At 46.8% G+C, this 17,001-nt stretch overlaps 1 protein-coding gene across 1 annotated transcript in view; it reads left to right on the forward strand.

Moving 5' to 3' along the window:
- The window catches only part of MINDY2 (MINDY lysine 48 deubiquitinase 2), a 715,083-nt gene that overhangs the window by 534,281 nt on the left and 163,801 nt on the right, over positions 1 to 17,001 (forward strand). The gene's annotated exons all lie outside the window — the stretch shown is intronic.

Raw genomic sequence — 17,001 nt, forward strand, 5'->3', positions numbered from 1 at the left:
GTGTCTCGCTATGTTTTTTTTTTCTTGTAACTTTTTATTATTTGAAACACAAACAAACAAAACATCAAACAAACAAGCAAGGCAATACAGTATGAATACAGACATTAGATATGTGCTCAAGGTGGACGGGAGACACATGCTAACAGGAGAAGAACATTCTTTGAACACAGATGAGGGGAGGGAGGCAAAGGCAGAGTTGCATATGAACAGTACGACATATCACAGCTGGAAGGGATGTAGGTCAGGGCGACTGAGGAGGACTCTGGGCGGCGGTGAGCGGGGGTGTACAAATATCTCCACGGTATGTGTTCCAAGGAGTCCAAATCTTCCCCCATTTTTTGGGTCTGCAGTTTTCTCTCGAAACATGCACCAGTCCAAACTCTCTTTCCAGGCAGTCACTGTAGGCGGCCTCGGGGATCCCCACAACTGGGCAATGTCTCTCTTCGCAACCATATTGGCCAAGGTCACCCACCGAAGCTGTGACACGTCATAATCATTCGGACCCCATACATTCAATAAGCATTGCCGGGCCTCCGGCATCATAACAACACCCGTGACATCATCCATAATCTCATGTATACGTTTCCAGAATCGCACCACCTCAGGGCATTCCGAAATGATGTGAAGATAGGTGCCAAGGAGACCACACCCTCGCTGACACATGCCATCTGTAGAAAAACCCATATGAATTAGACGGGGACCAGTGACATAGATTCTGTGGAGGATCTTGAGTTGGACCAGACGGAGGCGGGCCGGAATCGCCACCTCCTTGGGAGAGGAGAACGCGGACTGCCAATCCTCATCATCCAGTTCAATACCATCAGCAATCCAGGCCTCACGAAGGCGATCAAGCAGACCCGATCTATCATTAATCATTTTTTGTAGAACAGTGAGATAGTGCTATCCGGCACATAGCCGTCTAGTATACGATCTTCGAGGGGGGAGGAATCCGGAACAGCACTTCCCACTGGCAACACAGAATTCAGAGCATGACGTACCTGGATGTAACGAAATCTTTCCCTGTCACTCAGCTTATACTCCGTTTGCAGTTCAGAGAAGGCCTTAACCTTTCTTTTAACCCAGAGATCACGCACTTTACTTATACCGATCATGTCCCACTTATCAAATCCCTTCGTCCTCCAGAGGCCACCCAACTTCGCAGAGGCATAGAGCGGTGTCGCACCCGTTAATCTATCACTCCAGCCCATAGCCGCCGTTGCGCTATGCCATACTCGCACAGTTATAGCGGTAGGTCCCGTGAGTTGTGAACGGGAGGGTCCCGAATAAAGTGCCCTATAGTAATCACCCCCCCCCCCCCCCCCCCCCCGGGAGCAGCCACTTGTCCATTTCAAATGCTGGGTTCAACGCCGGGCCATACATCCCGTGGTTGATAGCCGCAAGGTGGGAAGCCCAATAATACCTACGAATATCCGGGAGCGCTATACCGCCATCGTACCAGGGGAGTGTCAATTTCGGAAGAGCTATACACTAACGTCCGTCCCATATTAGTTGCCTCTGTAACGATTCTGTTTCCCGAAAATACGTCGACGGGATGACATCAGGACTATTCTGGAGGGCATATAGGAACCGAGGTAGGGACATCATCTTATAAAGGGCCGCACGCCCTAGTGGAGACAACGGTAATTTACGCCAACGCGCTACATCGGAGCGGAGCCGCTGAAGTGGGGAAAGCAAATTGCGTTCGTAGCGAACCGCCGGATCCATAGAGATAAACACACCCAGGTACTTAAAGCCAGATTGCGACAGCTGGATGGGACAGCCCCGTGGCAAACGAGGGACATCACCCGCAAGTACATAAATATAGGATTTCGACCAATTAATGAGGAGGCCCGAGTTCTTCCCAAAGGAGGTAAGTACGTCAAACAACACAGTAAGCGATTTTTGGGGAGAGGTAAGGTACAATAAAATATCATCTGCGTATAAGGAAATGCGATCCTCAAATTCCGGTGTCCAGCGTATACCCTTCATTGAGGGTTCCCACCGCAGCCAAGCAGCAAGAGGGTTCAACTCCAAAGCAAAAAGGAGTGGGGACAACGGACAGCCCTGTGGTGTGCCCCTACCTAGAGTAAAAGGCACGGAGACGCGGCCATTAACCACCACCTGGGCTAGTGGTGTTTCATACAGGAGTTTGACCCAACCGATAAAACCCGCGGCAAAACCAAACTTGGCGAGTACCGCCCAGAGATAAGACCACTCGATTGTATCAAAGGCCATCGTGGCGTCCAAGGACGCCAAGATGGCCGGTTCACGCAGCGTCGGGGCCCTCGCGAGAACACCATGCAGACGTCGTAAATTTAGTGCCGTGTTACGGTGCGGGATAAAACCCGATTGATCCGGATGAATCAAGTCGCCAATAACCGCAATCAAACGATTAGCAAGCAATTTGGCGAGGATCTTGGGCTCCGCATTTAAGAGCGAAATGGGTCTATAAGACGAGCAATGATCTCGTGGTTTACCCTCCTTATGGATCACCACAATGGTCGCAAGACGCTGATCTCTAGGGAGGGAGCCATTGTCTCGCGCAGCCAAAAACATAGCACGTAGATGGGGAGCTAAAGTATCAGGGCGCAACTTATACAGTTCCACAGGAAGGCCATTGGGTCCCAGAGCCTTGCAAGAGCGAAAGGAGCGCAGCGCGAGAGCCACTTCATCCACCGAGGGCTTGGCATCCAGGCAATTTATTTATTTATTTATTATTACGTTTATATAGCGCGACAGCTACCCGTAAGGGTTTTCCGGCGCTGAAAGACAAAAGCAAGCAAGTGGTCCTAGAGGATTATTGGACAAAGAGCCAGGTCTTCACCGCTTTGCGGAAGCGAAGGTGACAGGACTCCATTCGCACTACCAAGGGAAGGGAATTCCAAAGATTAGGTCCCAAAGTTGCAAAAGATCTACCGCCCATTCTCGAAAGTCTAAACTTGGGGGTGCAAAACAAGTGTTGAGAGGAGGAACGAAGTGAACGGGCAGGAATATAGGGTGTGACAAGGGACTGAAGATAAGAAGGGGCCGCTCCAATCTTGATCTTGTGCATGATGCATAATGCCTTGAATTTTATCCGGCTGTCGAGATTGAGCCAGTGGAGTTCCTTCAAGCGCTTGGTGATATGATCCTTTTTTCGGCAACCACAAGAAGCCGTGCAGCAGCGTTTTGGACTAATTGGAGGCGACGTATGACCGCCTTGGTAGACCTCAGATAGAGTACGTTACCGTAGTCCAGTCTGGAGGTCACCAAAGCCGTCAGTACAGATATCAGGGTGTCAGTAGGTAGTATCCAGGAAATTTTTCTCAGCCACCGAAGGATGGTAAAACAGGTGGCTGCCACTTTGTTTGCCTGATCCTTCATAGACAGACTCTTGTCAATAATGACACCGAGGTTGCGTACTCGTTCGGAAGGAGTGGGCAGTAAGCCCATGGCCGGCGGCCAATGTCTCGGGCTCCAAAGATCAGGTTTATTTCCAAAGACTAGAACCTCAGTCTTTCCACTGTTCAATTTAAGAAAATTGAGGTTCATCCAACAGGATTTCTCACTGAGACCAGTTTGCAGGGAGAAAAAAGAAGTGCAAGAGTCAGCTTGGGATAAGGAAAACACAATTTGTGAGTCATCCTCATAAGTAAATAAATTTAAACCAGAAAGATGTGCAATGTGGGCCAAAGGAACAACGTAAAGATTAAAAAGCAGAGGGCTAAGAATGGAACCCTGGGGCACACCATGAGGTGATACATACGTGTTAGATGTAGACGTATGAGAAAAAACTTGAAAAGTCCGGTTCGTAAGAAACTATGTAAGCCAACCAAGGGCTTTTCCGCCGATGCCAAAGGAGGCAAGGTTTTTTAAGAGTATACTGTGAGAAACAGTATCGAAGGCTGCACTGAGATCAAGTAATATCAGTGCAGCCGTTTCCCCTCGATCCAGTAGTAGACGGAGATTCTCAGTCACTCCAAGAAGGGTGGTTTCTGTGGAGAACCCAGGACGAAAACCAGACTGAGAGGGATGTAAAAGATTGATAGCTGCCACAAATTGAGAGAAGTGTAGATGGATATGCCTCTCAAGGATTTTTGAAAATGCGGGCAATAAAGAAATTGGGCGAAAGTTAGAAGCAACATTGGGATCCGCAGTTGTTTTTTTTAATAGCGGAGTAACCATTGCGTGTTTCCAACAACTAGGAACAGTAGCTGAACTAAGTGAGGAATTAAGCAAGGTACAAATAATAGTGAGTTGAGAAAGCTCCAACTTGCGCAAGATTGAAATGGGTAAGGGATCTGATGGAGAGCCTGACTTGACATTATTCAAGATCTCTAATAGAGTAGAAGGGCAAAGATCAGGCCAGTTTAAAAGAGAGGCGACGATGAACCTGAGGCCATAGGAAGCGACAAAAGGTCCACAGTATTTTCCATGGTAGAAGGTAAGTTCGTCAAGGCATTACTGTCATCCAGGGCAGCAATATCTTGGTAAATAATCTCAATCTTTGAGGTGAAATACTGGGCCAGTTCGTCACATTTGCTGTTTGAGAGAGGGGGGGAGTGGCAGTAGTTTGTGCTCCAGCAAGATCTCTGACCACATTAAACAATACTTTGGATTTATTAAAAGCTTCGGTGATTGTTTTGTTGGCATGAGAGGCTCTAGTTTGGGCACATGCTTTGTGATATTGCTTTAGCTCCGTTTTGTAAGTAAGACCGGCCGATACGGAGTAATCCCTTCTTCAGGCCCGTTCCAATTTTTTGCATCGAGATTTATGAAGACGCAATATCTCATTGTACCAAGGGGCGGGTGATTTATGAATGGTTTTATTCTTTTGAGCGAGAGGGAGACAGATATTGTTGGCTTCCAAGAGCCAACAATTCACAGAACTGTCCGAAGCCTCCATATCGTCAAAGCCAGAGGGATTTTTAAACGCAAGATCGAGTAAGGTTTTGTTTAGGGCAACAATATCAAGATTCTTCCAGTCCCGCTTTCTGACATTCTTAGAAAAATTGTGGTTAAATTGTGCCTCATTATTCGTTATGATAAATTTATTAATGAAGTGATCAGACCAAGAAACTGGTAGTGCTGGAAGACTGACTAGATGAGTGATATTGGAGAGGATAGGATCTAAGAGATGCCCCCCTATATGTGTGGGACCATTATTGTGTAAAATTAGATTCATGGACTCTAGATCTGCAATAAAGTTACCGGCCACATTGTCGGTAAGATCTTCCAAATACAGATTCAAGTCGCCAACAATTAAGAAATTACTAGATGAAGTGAGCACAGATGTTATGAAATCTAAAAATTCTGATTGCCATAAATTGCCGGTACTCTGAGGACGATACACTAGTAGTCCCGTGAGGGTGTTTTTAGGATTGAGAGCAAGCTTAAAGTGCAGTGCTTCACAGTTGTCCAGAGTGATAGGAACAGACTGGCATTGGTACTTTTTCTTGAATATAATTGCCACACCGCCACCTCCTTTTTTAAGACGATCACTCCTGACAATGGCATACTCAGTAGGCAGAGCTTCGGCCACATCTGGGCCGGAACTGTCGTGAAGCCAAGATTCGGTAATAAAAAGTGCATCAGGTGCTTCTTCCACTAACAGATCAAAGATTTCACGTTTGTGCTTGGGCAGTGATCGGCAATTATGACTCAAGAAAGTGAAGTTGGAGGGGGGTGGAGTGATTGTACATAATTCTAAACTATTACACAGATGAGGAACATCAAGGTAAAAGGAACAATGCGGACAATGTTGAGGGAACTGGTCAAGCATGTTAAGAGGGGCTGGTAAATGTGGACATGAAGGTCTTAAATCGAGCAATTGTTTGGCGTCATACGTAAGGGGAGTCCTTGTAAATTGACCAGGGATTGTGGCCCCGGGTCTCGGCCGGGCGCGGACGGGCACGCCTTCGGCGCGCCATTGTCGCGCCCGCCCGCTGCGCGGACGGGAAATGAGACACATTTATAACGGGAAGAGGGCGGGAGGGTCGAAAAGACTAGACCGCGATCCCTGCACCTCCCAAAGATGGCGGCTCACCCCCGGCTCAACCCGCAACAGCGTTCAAGTCGGCTGTGGGGTCCGAGATGTCAGTGCAAATAGGAATGTGTGCAAATGAGCAGGTAGGTAAAGCAACAAAGTAAAAACAGTTTAAAACACTAAAATCGAGTATTCCGCCTAACTTCCCCGGCTTTCCGCCTCAGGGAAGTGAAATTGCTTAGTCAATCAAAGGAGCGCCAGGGCCGGCGAGATTTAAATACCAAGAGAGGGCGGGAGGGTCGAAAAGACTAGACCGCGATCCCTGCACCTCCCAAAGATGGCGGCTCACCCCCGGCTCAACCCGCAACAGCGTTCAAGTCGGCTGTGGGGTCCGAGATGTCAGTGCAAATAAGAATGTGTGCAAATGAGCAGGTAGGTAAAGCAACAAAGTAAAAACAGTTTAAAACACTAAAATCGAGTATTCCGCCTAACTTCCCTGGCTTTCCGCCTCAGGGAAGTGAAATTGCTTAGTCGATCGCTCCGAGTCGGACAAACATGGGAGCGCTATGTCCCGAAGCAACAAGTGCGAATCCCCTTCAGGCCTGTCAGACACCGAAGTATATACCTCTCGAAAATAATCAGCAAAGCATTCAACAATGTCAACTGGATCAGTTACACTCACACCATCACACCTCACAATCACCGGAACCACTCGATTCGCTCTCTCCCTTCTGTCCAGCCAGGCAATCAATTTTCCTGCTTTATCACCCACGTCATAGAGCCGTCCCTGCTGTTCCCTACTCATTGTCTTTGCCGCATCAGTAACCAAAGTTTTATATTCTAGTTGTTTAAGGCGGAGGACATGTAAAGCTTCTCGAGATACCCCCCGCTCCAATGCAGTCTCCAGATCTGTGATTTCAGTTTCGAGCTGAACAACTGCCTCGTTCTTACATTTCTTAGTACACCCCACCAAAGACAATGCCTGTCCCCTGATCACAGTTTTAAAAGCTTCCCACAACGAGACAGGTGATGATACAGAACCAACATTTTCAGCAAAATACAAATCAAATGATTTAATCAATTCAGTGCGCGTCTTGGGGTTGAGAAGATACCATGGGTTAATCGGAGCCACCCTGCCTTCGGTCCCGATGCTAAGATTAAAATGAAACCAAATAGGGGAATGGTCCGATATGCCCCGGGCCAGGTGTCTAACCTCTCCAATCGAGGGGGACAGTGCCGCCGGTATCAGTATGTAATCTAATCGAGAAAGACTGCCATGAGCTCCCGAGTGGAAAGTAAACTGTGTTTGCTCTGGGTGCATTAGTCTCCAACAGTCTATGAGGCCCAAGGTTTCCAGGAAGTCGCCCAACCAGGATTGTGCAGAAGGAAGATCTCGGGGGGGGGGGGGGGATAGCAATCTATCCTGCCAGAAATGACGGAGTTAAAATCACCACCCAGTATCAAAACACCCTCGGGGAGACCCAGAACCATCCGCCCCAGGTCCGTAAATGTCGTGGATTGCAAGCCCGGGGGGACATAAACTGACACCAACGAGATTGGCTTTCCCTCCCACCGCCCGACTAGTGCAACATATCGACCCCTGGCATCGAGGATCACATCATCAACTTCGAGGGGGAGGGAAACCTTAAGCAAAATACCCACTCCTCTAGAACTAGACGTAAATCCCGAGTGGGCAGCCAGACGATAACCCCTCCTATTAAGAGCATGACAAGTGTTTCCTATCAAATGCGTCTCTTGTAACAGTACGACATCAGGCGAAAGGCGCCGCAACAGCTGCATAACCACCCCTCTCTTTATGCGATCACCCAACCCATTCACATTCCAGCATAATACCTTCAACCCTCTACCCCCCATCCAAATCGGACTCCCATCGCAAGACGAGCATCACACAAACGTCAATGATAATGAAAGTACCTTGCTTTGAAAAAGAAAAAACAAACAATCCCTGAGCTTGTCCCTCCCTCCCCCCAAGGTTCCCAACACAACTTCCCCCCACCCTGCACCCCTACACCGACTCAAAAGCCACCCCAATTTGCAGTGTGCCTGTCGCCCTAGCAAGTACAAACATGAACTAATCTACACAAAGAAAACCCCAGAGGAGGAAAGGGTCCCGCCATCCCCGCTACCTCCGAGGATACGAATGGAATGATCAGAGAAAGTCAGTGAACTCCGGCTTATCACGCTGAAGATGGTTCCGGACACAGGCACCATAGTCATTCTTGGTCCATCAGTCCCCCTTCCGCACCACCAGCATGTTCTTGGCCAGCGCGGCGAGTCGGCAAAGTTTCCAACCAATCACTCACTTCCTCAGGCCTGACAAAGAAAAATGTTCGATTGTCATACTCAACACGTAGTCGGGCCGGGAATAACATAGCATATTTTAGTTCCATGTCTCTTAGTCGCCTTTTCACACCTTGAAATCCCATACGTTGTTTCTGGACCGACTGAGAAAAGTCTGGATAAAAATTCACAGCAGCGTTTTCGAACTGCGTAGGGCCGCTTGTCCGTGCCGGCTGCAAAATGGCGTCGCGATCTCTAAAATTGAAGATCCGTGCAATAATCGGACGGGGGGGGAAACCAGGCTTCGCTTGTCCCCCTGGCACCCTGTGCGCACGTTCAATGGCAAAAAATTTACTGAGGCCCTTTGGAGCCAGATGATTTAGAATGAGGTCCTCCACTCGAAGATCAATGGCGAGTGGACTAAATTCTTCCGGGGCCCCAATAATACGCACGTTATTGCGCCGTGCACGGCCTTCAAAATCCTCCAAGCGATGAGTAAAAGAGTCATTGGCAGATCTTAAGTTGCGCACTTCTATTTGCAAGTCGGACATGTCCGTGGTGAGGCTGGATGTCTTCAGGTCTAATGACTTTACTTTCTCATTCGTCTTGGCTAAGTCAGTGCGAATGAGGTTGACATCGATAGCCACCGTGTCTAACTTCAGAGCCAGGGCTTCATATTGTTGGCCAATGGAGGACTGTATCCCAGCAATGGCGCCCATCACGTCTTGTAGTGTTAAGTCCGCCAACACAGCAGGATCGTCGACAATCTCCTCCCGGGTCTTAGGTGCGCCACCGGGGGATCCTTTAGAAAGCGTATAGGGATCCATGACGTTCGTCTGGGTAGAACCTCCCCGGATGGTGGTCTCAACCTTCCGTTTCTCACCCTCAGGCTTGCCCGTCATGGCGAGTCGGGTGCCCCGGAGGGAGGCTTGGGATCTGGTCCAAATGGTTCCGTAAAAGTCACACACGGGAACACAGGAGGCCAAGTTGAACCAAGTGGAGACCACAGCCAAACAGTCGTCTGCTCGAAACTCAATGAGTTGGCATCAGTCCGATCAACAGACACACCGCATATATGAGGCAGTGCGCCGGAGAAACGAAACCGAAAGTGAAGTGAGGCCGTGGTCCGCCCTCCTCGAGCCGTTGTTGTTGAATTACGACCCGGGCACTGCCACCACTCAAGGCCCAGGCTGGTCCATGGAGAAGGCGCAAGGTTCAAGACGGCAAAGCTCGGGGACCCTGCGTCTGATTTTGATCGAAAAACCTGCTAGTACCTCAGCCGGGTTGTGTCTTCAATGATCTTCCATCAGATCAGGATATTGGACAGGATAAATGCGGGAGGCAGCGAGGGTCCTCGGGAGCCCTATGCTCACGCGGCCAACTCGGATGCGCGCGAAGCTCCTCCTCGTGTCTCGCTATGTTGGTGGTGGCGCAAGGACAAAGATCGCTGGCCAGCCAGAGGTGGCCACATGGCACGAAATCCGCCAAAAGCAAAGAATGCCTGGCCAACGGTGCTACAACAAGCGCTAACCAATCTCAGCTGACAGACGCACGAGACCTAAACATCAGCTATCCCGTAGTAAAAAAAAAAAAAATACGCTTACAAATCAGCCAAATTATGTACAAGTACTCGGATGGTGTTTCTTATGATTGTTATCTTTTATCCAGGACATGTTTTACGCTTAAATAGACATATCACAGAGCGAAGGGTCTTGGCGAATGTAAAGTGTACTGAGCAGACATCCCACAATCGTACTATTCATGGTCAAAGTTTAATCTGTATAATTTGGGCATCATCCCTTCACCTGTAATGTGCTTTGTAAAGTCGACTAAAATGCACAATGTTTTTATTTTTTTATTTTAAAGGTTTTGATTAACCAAACAATAAATATATCTGCACCTACATTCTGAGACACTAAAATTAGCAGCTGATGGGGGAAAGGACAAATGCAAAAAGAACAATTGCTTGGCAGTTCATGCTGGACTGTTTCCATGAGGCACAGGGTCAAGACTGATTTGCATATGGCCAGGTCTAAACTGGGGTGGCATGATGAGCAAAATAATGATGGATTTAACCCAGATCTCTTGACTGGGGGGGAATGTTTTGATTTGTTCTGCATTCTGTCCATCAATTGTGTGTCTTTTGATGAGGGAAGAACGGCAGCATTAAACTTGTTGGATTTGAGTGCGGCGATACGGTCTCCCACAGCCTTCTTGTGGAACATCTGTGGGAGACCGGTATCAGAGGTGGCACTTGGGAAGGGATCAAACACTTCCTACAGAATAGATCCTTCCAGGTTCTACAACGACCCTTCAAGTCTGAGATACCACAGGGTTCTGCTCTCAGCCCAATATTATTCAATGTGTATATGCGCCCACTGGCAGATATTGTACTGAAACATGGGGTAAAACTGGTGTCATGTGCTGATGACACCCAGCTGATTATCACATTTGAGCAAAAGGACATAGAGGCTGTGCCTAAATTTAAAGCTTGTTTAAGTGACCTAGCAAATTGGATGAAGCTCAGCTGCCTGCAATTAAATGCAGGCAAAACCGAGATCTTGGTAAGCGCTAAACAGCCTTCCATCTGGTCACATAGGTGGTGGCCAGAAGAACTAGGACGACCAATCCCGACACCTAAACCAAAGATTACAAATTTGGGAGTCTGGCTTGTTAACACCTTATTTTTCACAGAACAGATATCAACTCTAGCAGGCACGTGTTTTGGCCAAAGAATGCTACAAAACATTATAGATATTCTTCCTCTAGATGCCAAAAAGACCATTGTGCTGGCCCTGGTTACATCCTGTTTAGATTACTGCAACACCCTCTATTTAGGGGTCACAAAAAGCAGTTTGAATATGCTGTAGAATGTTCAAAATGCTGCTGCCCGGATGATATTGAACATCCTGAGGAGTACCCCTGTGGGAGTGGCCCTGTGGAAGCTACACTGGCTACCAGTGCAGGCCAGAGTTACTTTTAAGGCTCTGTGTTTCTGCCATAGGATTCTCAATGAGAGAGGGCCTAGGTATCTTCACCTCTTACTTACCTCTTACAGACCTACTCAGAATCTTAGGTCTGCGGGCACGGCTAAGTTGGTAGTGCCAAAAATCCAAAAGGCACGTTTTGGAGAAAGGTCTTTTGGCTTTTTATCAGCCAAAGCATGCTATAAGCTCCTTTGGAGCTGAGGATGCAGCCTTCGGAAATGATGTTTCGGAGAAAACTTAAGACTTTGGGTCAGATGTCCGACCCTTTCATTTAGCGCCTCGCAATTTGCGACACATTGTGAGGCGCTAAATGAAATGTACAACAGTGTGATTACACTGTTTAGTGATTCCCAATGGGGTTGCAAATTGCGAGGCTCCTTAATATTAATGAGCATCTCGCGGTTTGCAACCCCATTGTGAATACCAGCCCTCCCAGGGATGGTGGCCTGGTGGGCTCAGCAGACCACCATGTCTGGGACTGCTTTTTAATAACGCAGCTTTTTTTTTTAATGCAGCCTGTTTTCCTTAAAGGTAAACTGGATGCATTTTTTTTTTAAATGAAACGTTTTCGTTTCATTTTTTAAGGGCAGGCAGTGGTCCCAGGGACCCCTTCCCATTTGCAAATGCATTACCACCTACTTGAAATAGGTGGTAATTGCAAGTGTTTTGCAATCACAATTGCAGTCTTAAAACATTAGTACATTGTTTTGAAACACGCTATTTGGAAGGGAACTCCCCTTACAAATAGCGAGTCTCAAAAAAATTGCGACTCACTAAATAGGCTATGTACATGGCCCAATATGTTTTTGCATGTGCAAACGGGTTCGCAAACCCATTTGTGCATGCAAAAACGGGTTGTACATCTGGCCCTAGGTTCTTTCAGTCAACCCCGGGGGACTGGTGTTACTCTCAGATTTTTTCTCATATAGGTCTTTTTGCTAGGACTAGCGGTTGGTGGATAGGTTTCGGCTGTTTAAGGACTGGGATGTCTTAAGCGGGTACCCGCCGTTGAAGTAAGCAAGCGATCTATACTTTAATCTAATCTAATGCCTCCATTTGCCAGCGCTTGCGCAAACACTTCTGCCACATTAGGAGCCCCCTCTTCAAAACTTCCTTCACTAGACACCCAGTTAGGAGGGAACTTCTTCCCCCCTAATTTGCCTTCTAGACCTTGGCAATAACCACCCATCGGGAGGTGGATGATCTTAAGTCACATCGAGGGCTATGCCACGTAAGTGATTTCTGAAAGATGGAAGGGCCAGAACCATGGGGGGCGTTGTGTATGATACATAAAGGCTCAAATTTTACTCTAGCCTGGACAGGCAGCCAGTGTAGATCCATAATGCTCTTTGATATGGGACTACATTTTTGAATTTTTAGTAGTAAGCGGGCTGGCGCATTCTGCACAGACTGAAGCTTCGGCTGCAAACGCTTTTGTGCTCCCGATAAAACCAAGGCAACTATTACCATTTTTTGTAATTCTAATAGGATGAATAGAAAGATCTTTTTTTAAATCTTCAAAATATAAGAACATGAAGATGGTATATGATTGATCTGTTCTGAGAAACTCATTGGATCGTCGAACATAACTCCTAGATTTTTTACTTTTCGAACTGGGGATGGGCACGGCCCTGAGACGACTGGCCACCAACAATCTTTCCAGAAAGAGGTGTTGTTTCCAAAGAGTAAAACCTCTGATTTCTGAGTATTCAGCTTGAGATAATTTTCCTGCATCCATCTGGTGATGTGTGCCATACAGTTGGTACATTGTTTGGCCACACGGTCTGACTCAAATGAAAATGATACCACTATCTTTGTATCATCCATGTAAGAAACTGCAGAGAAGTCGTGAGATCAAATGAGTTATGCCAATGGGATGACATTGATGTTGAGGAGTGTTGGGGATAATGATGATCCCTGAGGCAGGCCACAGAGAAGAGCGAAAGAGTTTGATATATGCCCTCCCAACACCACAGTCTGTTCTCTGATAGAAAAGAACTGAGTAGGCTTGGCGCCATACCATTGATCCCCAGATTCTGTTGACAAGTACTTGATGGTTAACCGTGTCAAACGCGGCTGAGAGGTCCAACAGAATAAGTGCCTACTGTCCTTCTCTCTCTACATGCATTCAAAACTCTTTCCTAGCTGCAATCTCTGAATCTCTGATTCTCTGAAAAGCTGTGTCCTAAAACCGTGTTGAGATGGATCCAACTGACCATTTGCCTCCAAGAAGGCCATCGGGTCTTCATTTAAAGCTTTTTCTAAGATCTTAGAGGGGAGCGGTAGGCAGGAAATAGGCCACTAGTTTTTGACCTCTGTAGGATCTTGTGAAGGTTTTTCAAGATAGGGCGAACCAGAGATTTTTCCCAGACTATTGGAAAGTGCCCTGAACTGAGGAATTTATTTAGAAGTGAGACCAAGTGGATCGCATTCGTGTGGGTAACCAGTTGTAATACATAAGGAGGACACAGGTCTGTAGGGGATCCTGATTTAGTGGTTTCCAGAAGCCTAGTCACTCTTTCCAACATTAAAGGAGGAAAATTATCGAAACAATGCTGTGTCCTTAAGGTTATCATCCAGCTTTACATAAGCAGAGCAAGCAGACTCAGCCAAGTGTTTTACATTCTGATTAGCAGAGAATTCCTCTTAGACAACAGTTACTTTCCTGTGGAAAAATTCAGTAAGTTTGTTGCAAAAATCTTGATCTGAGGTAAACATTTTACTCTGATCACAGTTTGAAAGTGTATTAAGTGGAGTGGTGTGGCTCACTGGTTAGAGGCGGCAGACCCGTAAGCAGAGAACAGACTGGGACCAGGGTTCAATTCCCGACGCGGCAGGGTCGTGGACCAGGGTCAAAACGGACTCGATAATTCTCTCCTCGGTGCCTACTCTAACCAGGGAGCACACTCGGCAACTCTGGGCATTAAGCTTGCCTCATCTCTACAACGGCCCCCCACAGACGCCGGGGATGGCTGGTTTCACCTTGGAGATACCCAGAAAGGGACCATCTCACAGGGAAAATCAGGACGGGTTCCCCATCGGTCTTCAGCGCCAGGATACTCCTTGGAGTCGCAGTGCGCTTTACAAGTACACCCACATTTATTTAACAGTTTTGAAGACTTCTCTGGTTGAGTTCCTGGCGAAAACAATTTTCTCAGTTCAGAATTTAGTTTTTGCTGAAACAATATCCGCTTTATACTCTTCAATAACTATTTTATAACTATTCTTCTCTTCCAAACAATAGTTGTTCCTCCATCTTCGCTCTTGTACCTTACGTTTCATTTTGAGTTTTTTTTACTCAAACGTGTACCACGGAGCTGATGGATTTTTCCTGTGGCTTAATCTATGTTTTTCTGGGGCAAGCTGGGTGACTGCAGAATAAATCCAGCTTGCAAAGTTTCGGCCTGCAGGATCATTATCCATATCTAAACGTGGAATATGACTGTGTAAAACTAGGTCTAGCTCCAATGTATTGATCTTCCGCCAAGGGCGCTTTTTAATGCAATTTATCGAGTTAGCAGCACACGGTGCCTCCCTGAAACAGCTAGCTTAAAGAAGACTGCCCTACGGTCCGTCCAAGACACAGGTAGGATCTTATTAAAACAAATGTCTGAGTTATTAGTATAATCCCATCAAGAGTATGGCTAGGCATAGGAGTTGGAGAACGATCTGTCTTAGATCAAAACATCCAAAACAATCGCCCAGGTGCGCAGTTTCCTTGCTTTTTTTTTAATCGAAGTGAAAATTAAAATCACCTGAAAGGGCAGAGGTCTTCAATTTGTGGGGCACGACCCCCAGGGGGACTGTGGAATCCTGGGAAGGAGGTTGTGTATTGCCCAGCTTGACTTGTCCCTGCAATTCAAAACGTTTGCTTTCCTTTTGGAAAAAGACAGCCGTCCTGGGACAGCTAATTTTGATCGTTATCAGCTGCTTACCTAGATGAAATGCAAAAATGCGCTATTCGTCAATCTGCAATTGTAAAGGATGCTTGAAGGCAGTTCTGGCTTTCATTGATCAAATCACTCCAAGCTATGTGTTGACAAATATTTGTTTTTTTGAGTGGCAGTGCAAAGTGTTAACAACTGGGCTGGAAAGTGTTTGCTTTTAATTTTAACTGCATTTACACAGCCCTTAGTATTCCGTCACTGGCTGTGACCTAGTAGCACTAAAATTACACATCACTATTCTACACTGCACCAATCAAGATTTAATTCTGTAGCTCTCTGGTTACACACAGACCTAGTCAGTGCATTAACTAATAGAGGTTTCATAATGTACTACAGTGCAATTCCCCTTGAGTAACAATTGTTTAGATTTATTTTTCAATTACTCTACCCATTATTTTATATGTAAATTCCTGATGGCGAAAGATCTAAATAAATGACAGGAATATTTTGGGGCTTATATACGAGAGGCTTGCATTGCGAGAGCATCGCTTTATTTGGCTATCCGGTGGCGCAAGCGTCTCAACCATACCTATGAGGTGGTGCAACGTCACCCTGCATGGCTTTGCATGGCCTCCTAGATATGGAGTAAGACAAAGCAGCGCAAGTCACTGTGTTGCCTTACTGTGCGTCAAGGAGGTGTTCTATGTGCTTTGCGTGGGGTTCCCATGCAACACCCATGGATTTTGATGCTGCCCCTATTTTCAAAATCACGTAACCTGGGCAACTCCAAAAACGGACGCCTCCCCAGTGGAGGCGTGACAGGGAGAAATGTTTTCATTTCTACTTGTTTTTTTCCTCTTTCCATGTGTACTGCACTCTGCAGCTCACATAGAAAGAGGAAAACTCCTCTCTGGATTGTTTTTGTGACGGAAGGTGCCCCTTCCTGTACAAAAACAATCCTGCCTGTGTTGGTGCTAGGCAGCAATTTGTGTGCTAACGCAAAGAAAAAGGATAGGAATGCACTATATTTCATAAATACGGTGCATTCCTGCCTTTCCCATTAGCATTAAGCAGTGCAGCAAGGAGACTTGCGGCGCTGCCCTACGTCAATTCCTCATGAATGAGGCCCTTAGTTTTTAGCTACACCTTTTGACTACATCCCCATTTTCACTGACCTTTGGTTTTCTAAACGCTGTTTAATATTATTTCCCCAACGTAAAAATAATTTGCTGTGGGAATTGTGGGCGTTTATGGTTGTCAATAGTTTTTCCATCTAGCCCAGTTCATTGCAACCAATGACATACTTCATTTCTCCCAATCTGGTTTTCTCCCCGGGTTTTCCACCGGAACTACTCTTCTTGGCGTTGCTGAAAATCTTCGGCATCTTTTAGACAGAGGAGACACAGCTGCACTGATCTTACTTGACCTCAGTGCACCGTTTGACACCATTTCTCACAATATACTCCTCAGAGCCCTCGCCTCTATGGGCATTGGTGGCCAGGCTCTTGACTGGCTGACATCCTTTTTGACTGACCGGACTTTTCAGATTTTTTCTAATACGGCCACTTCTAAAATCCACGCGTCCCCTTACGGAGTTCCCCTGGGCTCGATCCTTAGCCCTCTTCTTTAATCTATATGTTACACCTCCGACCAAGCCTCTTCCTCCCTCCTCCAGTCAGGTCTTAAGGAAATATCCAACTGGATGAACCTTAACCTACTCAAACTGAATGGAGGACTCAAACTGAATGGAGGGAAGACCGAAGTCTTGGTCTTTGGTCAAAAACAAGACCTCTGGAGCTCAAAGCACTGGCCATCAGAGATGGGCACCCTCCCATGACCATCTGAACACGTGCGCAATCTG

This window comes from Lissotriton helveticus, chromosome 3_2, assembly GCF_964261635.1.
Source record: "Lissotriton helveticus chromosome 3_2, aLisHel1.1, whole genome shotgun sequence".
In the NCBI taxonomy this organism is placed as follows: Eukaryota; Metazoa; Chordata; class Amphibia; order Caudata; family Salamandridae; genus Lissotriton; species Lissotriton helveticus.